This window comes from Lytechinus pictus, chromosome 17, assembly GCF_037042905.1.
Source record: "Lytechinus pictus isolate F3 Inbred chromosome 17, Lp3.0, whole genome shotgun sequence".
Lineage (NCBI taxonomy): Eukaryota > Metazoa > Echinodermata > Echinoidea > Temnopleuroida > Toxopneustidae > Lytechinus > Lytechinus pictus.
Genome location: NC_087261.1, coordinates 22,073,605 through 22,082,439, shown reverse-complemented (window position 1 = coordinate 22,082,439; position 8,835 = coordinate 22,073,605).

Here is an 8,835-nt window from a genome sequence, read left to right as displayed (position 1 = left end):
GACGGACGCTATACAGTTTGAGCGATATGATGCATGATTTAATGGACGCTAAAAGACTACTTTGAGATATTTTACAAAGTCAGGAAGATAGACTATTTGTAAGAGAAAGCTCATCATTATCTCTTGGAATTACATATTCAATCTTGTTGAATGTATTATGAAAGGACTATTACATGTATTTCATTGTATAACAAGCTCAGTTCTACGACGAGAATGGACTCTTTAGGATGGTGCTTAACATCGTTGGATCTTTCAACATTTTTTTAAGCATACTTGTGAGATTTCTATCATATAATTCTGTGTAATATGGCACGAATGTCGTTATTAAGATATTTGTTTTTAATTGCAGAACACATCTCTTCTGGTCTGCCTGTTGTCAGTGGATTATAAGAAGTATTTTGATGGCAAATTTGCTTGTTATGATGCTTAAAGAAATTTTCATTTGTTTTGGCAAAATGGAAAAGGAAAAGAGAACAAAATCATTTTTTCAAATGTTTTTTGGAACACATTTCACCAAATTTGTGATATTTATTGAAATTCAGTATTATATCTTAAAGGTTTCAAAGATATTTTTTCTTTGAGTTCAAAGTATTCAAACAGATACCTGTTGCAGGTATTTCCTCATTTGTAATTTTTGTGCAAACATTGTAATTGTATGTATAGATGCATTTACGAGAAATGATACAGACTGCAGTGGAGTTTACTTGTGTTGTTCTTCATCAGGTCCAGTGACCTAGTTGGGGCTATTTTTCAGGCTAGTTATTACAGCGCTAATTGCTTTTTCAAAAATCAAAATCCATCAATGTCAAACAGATTTCTGAGTCCCAGCGAGCTCCACTAGTAGACTCTTCTCTATGTGTATATGAATATGCATGTTCTTCGAATTGTAACAGTGTGTTGAGAACTTCATGTTTATTGCTTTAAGTACAGTCTTACATTTGAAAGATTTGGATTTTGGAAGCCTATCTTATCAAACAGCTACTTGCGAGACATTTACAGTAACAAACGAATTGGTCGATAATGGATTTCAAGTATAGACACTCAGTGAAATGTACTGTTCAGGGTTTATTGTAAAATTGTCATGCTTTATATATTTCATAGAGTTGAACATGTGGGTTCGTTTTACACATATATCATTGAATATGTATTAGAATATTTTGGAAGGAATTTTTGCACATTCATATTTGATATGTTGATAAGATTCAAGTTGTGGCAGTAGTTTAATTAGAAAGGGTTATTAAGATAGTTGAAACAAAGGTACATAAAAGATGATTTGATGACATAGTTATGTTTTTTCCGTATAAATGACTTATAAGCTTAAAGTGATGTGTATCAATTTTTGGGATAAAATTTGTTTATGATATGTTGTTTTATAAATGTTTGCTGTTGGCTCACATTTAAGGGGCCGGGATGTTAATGATAGAAAGTTTTCTTTAGAAAGTCTGTAGAATGAAAGTACGAGATATGACGTCATAGGCGAGGTTTTGGGAGAATGGCTCGTAATGAATGTTTGAGGGCGTTTTTCTTTGCATGCAACTGATTTTCCACGTTTTGGAATGGTCGGATGACCGAGAGTTTATGATGATAAATTGATTGTTTTTGATGAGCCCAACGTTGTAAGTAGACAATTATGAAGTTATTCCCTTAATTATATGTTGTATGATGATAGGTGATAAGATTTATTAATTAGGTTGATGTTAAAGGGTAAAAAATTGATGAGAAAGAAATGTATCGAGAGAAGTTTTGTTGCACGAGTAATACGGTTTAGCATATTGCATAGCCATAGGTACGTCACGTGCAAATTTAGTGACCGGAATTAGTTACCTCTTTTGGGGTAATTGGATTTATACATGTGAGCCGTAATAAGACTTTTGATCAGTTTGGTTGTAATGGTATTCAAAATATTGATAACAGGGACCACATATATGTGTTTTTTAAGTACTTAATGAAGAATAGTGATGTACATGAATAAGTTGAGTAATTTTAAAGGAATTTCAGTGCATTTATGACACTATAGCTAAACAGATAAAAGATTGGTTTTACAAGCATTCTGGGTGAGATAAAAATAGATTTATGACTTGGCTTCGAATGCTTGAGAGCATTGAGTTAAGCGATTTATATAAATTTACAGCTAATGATAGGGAAGAAGATAATCCCATGTTTCAAGTAATGTCTTTTGGATTCAGATTTATAGTTTAGAAGTTGCCTTTATGTATGACAGAATACTCAAACTAGTCAGTTCATATTCAGATATGGATTTTTTATTAATTGAGACCAGCTAGACAGACAAGTATTATAATTGTAACATTGTATGAATATGCATATGTGTTGAAGTATTCCAATATTGATTGGTTGTTTGTTTGTTTTTGTTCAATTACAGATTGAACCGTGCTGATATGTACAGATGTGCTGTTAGCGTGGTCTCATACTGGGCCAATACAACCTGTGTCATATGATTGATTATTTATCATCGATGTAGTCGCGGTCTATCCCCAACACTAACCTCGCACGAGTGTGAGTGGTCTAGACCCTAAATAAAAGTGAATGAAAGGAGCAAAAACAATAATTTAGTTCCCTGGCCTTGAAAAGTTCCATCACATCATTATTCCAAAAATCTTTGATTTTTTTTCTGGTGCTGCAGCGTAGCTCAGCTCAGTGTGTGGTCTGGACTCTGGTGGTGATGTTTATAATATCATTTCATAAGAGGGCGCCCTTCACCATCATTTGATTTGGTTACGACTTTTCTCACTGCAGTGAAATTTCCTCATTTTGAACGCTTTGAATTCATTTGGATTAGAAATATTTACTTAACGTTGCATCGGAGAACCCATTTAAACTTTCTATCTAGAAATTGACTTTGGATGACTTTTTTGTGACCCTGCAAATACGGATTTCAATTTACGAGTCTCAGCCGAATTTGGAATTTTGAATATGGCGGCACGTACTGACACGTCATACGCTAGGAAAGCGAGCAGTGATCTCCCGTCTTCACAACCAATCGGAGGTAAGCCTATCTTCATTAAAGGACAAGTCCACCCCAACAAAAAGTTTATTTGAATAAAAAGAGAAAAATCCAACGAGCATAACATTGAAAATTTCATCAAAATCGGATGTAAAATAAAAAAGTTATGACATTTTTAAGTTTCGCTTAATTTCACAAAACAGTTATATGCACATACTGGTCGGTATGCAAATGAGGAGACTGATGACGTCATCCACTCACTATTTCTTTTGTATTTTATTACATGAAATATGAAATATTCTAATTTTCTCCTCATTGTTAAGTGATACAACGATTAATTCCTCCCTGAACATGTGGAATTAGCATTGTTGAATACTATATGGTTCAGTCAAGTTGGTCCTTATTGCCAAATATGTAAAAAATGAAATATTGTATAATTCAAACAATAAAAAACAAAAGAAATAGTGAGTGATGGACATCATCGACTGACTCACCTAGTTGTGCATATCACTGTTTTGTGAAAAATAAGCGAAACTTTAAAATGTCATAACTTTCTTATTTTAGATCCGATTTTGATGAAATTTTCAGCACTATGCTAGTTTGATTTTTCTCTATTTATTCAAGTCAGCATATTCCTCGGGTGGACTTGACCTTTAAACATAAGGACATACCATCAGTAAATGAAAATTCGCTAACAAACCAGGAAGTATACAAATGTATACTGAGTAGCGTACAAGGACGTGAAATAAAGGGAGTGCAGAAAATTTGAGGCCTTTGGAGACTCTATATCGAGAGTCAAAACTCTAGAATGAAACTCATTACAAATGGAATAAAATATGAGAAATGCAAACATAACAGTGTATGACACAAACCCTTTTCTTTCCGATGGGAAAGAAAATAGCCTACGCCTAGTGATTAGAGATATCCCCCTATCTGCACACCCGGGGGGGGGGCACTCAGTATATAATGCATAGTGGGTATGTGCCGCGGAGGGGACCCCCATTTTTACACTCAAATTTCCGTTCCAAGGCATAGCATTTTTGTCTTATTGAGAAAAAGAACAAAGAAAGCCGCTCCGAGGCATAGCATTTCCTTCTTATCGAGAAAAAAGAAGAAAGAAATCCGCTCCAAAACTTCGCATATTTTTCGTTACGCCGTTCCGGTCGCATTGATCTGCTACAATTTTGGTGAAAAGCGGCCGTAGAGCGCTTTTCGACCATCGCCTAAGCGCGAGCGCACCCGGCGGAGGCCGCGCTAGCTGCGTCATGCACGATTGCCCGTTCCATAGGGATGCATACGCACTCACAGAGATACGGAGATCCGTTCCGAGGATCCCCGTTTTCACAAACATTTGTAGTTCCGAGCCCGTTCCTAGGACCCTCCTTTTTACAATAAGCCCGCTCCAAGGCCCCCGTTTTTTGCCTCGCCCGCGGCACACCCCTACCACTTTTTTGGTCGAGTGCCCCCCCCCCGGGTCTGCACATCATACTTTGAGAGCTGATGGACTTGATAAATTGAACTGTAAGATACTTGGTCCTATAATCTACCAGAGGCTAAGGGTGGATGGTCAATTGACGGACTGCTTCACTGGTGACAGAGTTGTGTACATACAGCCGCCCCCCAAACCCTTGCCCAGATTCATGAACTTTGGCCCCTTCAATTCAAAGGGAAGATATTTCACTTTGGCCAGATCCCATCTACCCCTAGATCTACTGTGGTGTGTTCAAGATGTCTGAGTGAAGGTCATCACCGCTCACTGTGTAGCAATCCTGTCGTCGATGTAAACAACCAGGCCATCTTCAAATGCAGTGCTCTTTTGATGCCACGCCCACCTCGCAGAGCAATACCTTTGATAGCCACGCCGAAGATCTTACGGCAGCCACAGCCAGCCCAGCGGGACAAGCCATTGACCAGCTTCTAGCTTCGAAACGCCAAGCGAGTTCGCTGCAACATGACAACCAAACGCCATCCCAAGCGAAGATCACACAATACTTCACAGGAGATCGCGATCGCAGTACAGCAGTGAGCGTTCCAGCCACTACAGTGACGCCGACTACACACAGATCAAATGCCGCAGTTCTTTCAGCAGATGCTTCTGATGCACCTGATCATGATACACGTGGAGTCTTCCGTTCACATTCAACCATGGCAACGGATGAAAGTTCCAGTGATGTTACGCTGAGCGAGGATGACATCACTGTTCATGAGTTGTCAGAGTTATCTGCCAAATCTTCCGAATTACCGAAGCATACAACGAAGACAAAGAGGACAATTGTCAAGCAGAAGAGAAAACAAAAATCTCTCCAGATACTTCCAAAGAAGAAATAAAGCGAAGAACGATAAACACTTCGTTTTGGTTTTTTTTTTCTTTTTTTGTTAAATTACTTTTTCCCCCAATCATTTCAACTTCATGTCAAATTGTCACATTCTAAGTTTAAATGTGAGAGGGTTAAGAAATAAAGAAAAAAGAGGTCAAATCTTTCAGTGGGTCAAGAACCAAAAAGTGGATATTTTATTTTTACAATACAAGAAACATATTGGTCATCAGACATTGAAAATGTCCTAATTATAAGCGGATGGTGTGGGCCATGTTTGTTCGATCATGCCTCATGGAAGCAATCACTCTCGAGATGTTTCTATTTTCTTTAATGACAGACTAAATGTACAAAATATTGTTATTAAAACTTGAATGAATAACATTTTTATGGTCAACCATGTTCGTCATGTTTTTGCATTTCATAAATCACGGTCATATGCCAATAAATTCTCAACATGCTCAACTGATTCTACTTCTAGTCTAGGCCTACTTCTAGTTCTAGTACTAGTAGGCCTAGTAGTAAAGTAGTAGGCCTAGGCCTAATAGTAAGGTTATGACTTATTTAGTCGTACTGACAAAAACATACATGACATACCTCTACGCCTGTATAATGCTCAAAGAAGAATTCTATCACTCTTTGATAAGTGGCCCAAACAGTGTCTTCAATCGCTTGGTACCAACGCACTGGCAGCACGTAGTTCAGCGCATGACAGCCGAGGTAAGCCCGAAGATACACGGGGGCGCAGCCCATCATCATCCCGGCTGGAACAAGGTACCGCAAAGAGTTGAGGTGTAAAATCGCAGTGAACATGATTTCGCTCTCGAGCTCTCGAATTTGCCTAAGTCTTCATTAACATTAATACCGCCACGATGGAGAACAGGAAGGTAATTTCCTGTTTAACAGTTCTTACCGTCACCTACAATGTGCTGTGTTTTTTTTTTCAACAATTAATTGCACCAAAAACATTTGATGCCAAAACCGTGTTTTTGTCCATATCAACAAAGTGCACTGGTAGTCTGGTACAAAGTGCACGTGCAAATTGGCTAAGCAGACTATTTCTTTCCTAAAATCGTATATACGGTTGCTGATAGTAGGCAAATACTTTACGGAAAGGTAATAACAATTTTATAACGAAGAATCCTATATATTCTTTGAGAAAAAAAATGCACTTTTAAGATTTATTTTCTCATAAACACTCAAAGCTTATTTCGCTTATTGATTTATTCAATGGAACCTTCATTAAAAGCTATGCTTTCACTGGGAATTGCAAGGGCATGTCCATGGCTTTCGCCAATGGGGGGGGGGGGTATTTTAATTTACCCCGATCGGCCGCTATAAAAGCTGATTTTTTTTTTTTTTATGGAGGGGTTATCCTAACTTTAAGACTTAGCCAGTGGTGTAATTAGCCATTAATTTTGATAGGCCTATATGGCGTATCACACAAAATATATAAAAAGTTGAATGCGAGCAAGCAAAAAAAAATTCAAAAATCAAATTGATTTTGAGATAATTTTTTTACATAATATTCAAAAAATTATATCACATTTGACCCTGCTTTCTTTCCTTTTTTTTTCTTGGACGTGAAAATTTTGGGTTGGGGGTCAAGCATCCCCAATGCCCCCCCCCCCACGTGCCACTGATATCTTAACTTCATGTAAGGTATCTCATGACTGAGGCCTGATACGATCGAGCGCGAAGCATGCTCAAATGTTTTGAATTTTCATAACGACCTGAAAATTGAACATTCTGAGTAATCTTGAACATCGTATTATCTTATCAATTATTGTTAATGCAACAATCACGAAGTGCGAGCTGATTCTTTTAAAAGCTTCCCTGGAAAGTGCCCTTATATTTATTTAGTGAAATGAAAGATTATGAGAGTGCGATGACTTTTTTCACTTTCTTTTTTGGTATTTTGATCTGAAAAGTGGCTATTCGAAGCACTAATTGTAAACAGGATTGGTATCAGTCAATCATTTCATCCTAGCGCAAAGCGCGAGCTGAAATATATATTGGCCAGGAAGAGGACACTCTAAAATATTCATGTAGCAAAAAAGCAGAGTGGATATATGGCTCACTAAAAGAAATGATGCGAAGCGCAAGCTAAAAATTTTACACAAAATCCTGTGTTTCCAATTAACAATGTACACGATATATGGGTTTGAAAAAAATAACACTGCTTTTAGTGAAACTCTATATATTTAAACATATGCTATAGCTACATTTACATTCGGATATTGTGTCGTCTTGATAATTGACGAAATTACTCTTCTGTATAGGTTGATTGATTGATTGATTGATTTAGTGACTCACGAAGATCAAGATCGAGCATACATATTTCATAAATAAAAGATTATGAGAGCGCGAAGTGGGTGACTTTCTTTTTGGTATTTTTATCTGAAAGGTGGCCAATTCGAATTAAGCACTAATTGTAAACAGGGTTGGTACTATCATTTCATGCTAGCGCAAAGCGCGAGCTGAATTGGCCAGGAAGAGGACACTGTATACTTTAAGTATTGCAAAAAATATTCATGTAGCAAAAAAGCAGAGTTGATGATATCTCACTAAAAGAAATGATGCGAGCGCGAAGCGCAAGCTAAAATTTACACGAAATCTTATGTTTCCAACCAACAATGTAAACGATATATGGGTTTGAAAAAATAACACTGCTTTCAGTGAAGCTCTATTTTTAAAAATTGTACAATTACGTACATTTACATAATATTTTGTCGTCTTCGGCGTCATGATAATTCACGAAATTTCTCTTCTGTGGGATGATAGATTGATTGATTGATTGATTGTTGGTTGGTTGGTTGATTGGTTGGTTGGTTGATTGGTTGATTGGTTGATTGATTGATTGATTGATTGATTGATATGATTTATTTTAAGTAATTGATAATAAAGTACACTTATGAAAAACATGTGAAACATCTATAGGCCTATATGTCAGTATTGAATGAACAATATAAATCATAAAACATATACCAAAGAATGTACACCAATATATCACTGAACAAAACAACGTGTTCACGTGATTCTTTTTTTACACGAGTATGAAATAACAGTGCATGATTAAACAGTTACTGCAAAAACAAAAGCATAAAAATTTATACAATAAAACATTACAAAATTATATACTTGACTTTTCGTGTTTTATTGTATCATTTTGTATGTGTTTTTTTTTGCATTAATTGTTTAATCACTGTTATTTATTTTTGTTTTGTTTTGAACCAATTTATTGATGCGTTAACGTTAAACTAAATTAATACGGGATCGGCCTCCAAAGGCCTTTGGCATAATTATGATAATTTATGTCAATTATCTACATTCAGTGCATATTGGTTGTCATTGGCCTTCATTGATTTTCTATATGTATTTGTCTTTACATTTTTCTTATGCTGTATATGGAGTATGTATTCTTTTTCCCTCTTCAATCGAAGTGAATTAATAAATCGAATTTGAATTTTCACCTATATATATAGGCCTATGCCTTTGAAAAAATGACTCATTCAAATTAAAGGACAAGTTAACCCCAACAAAAGTTGATTTGAATAA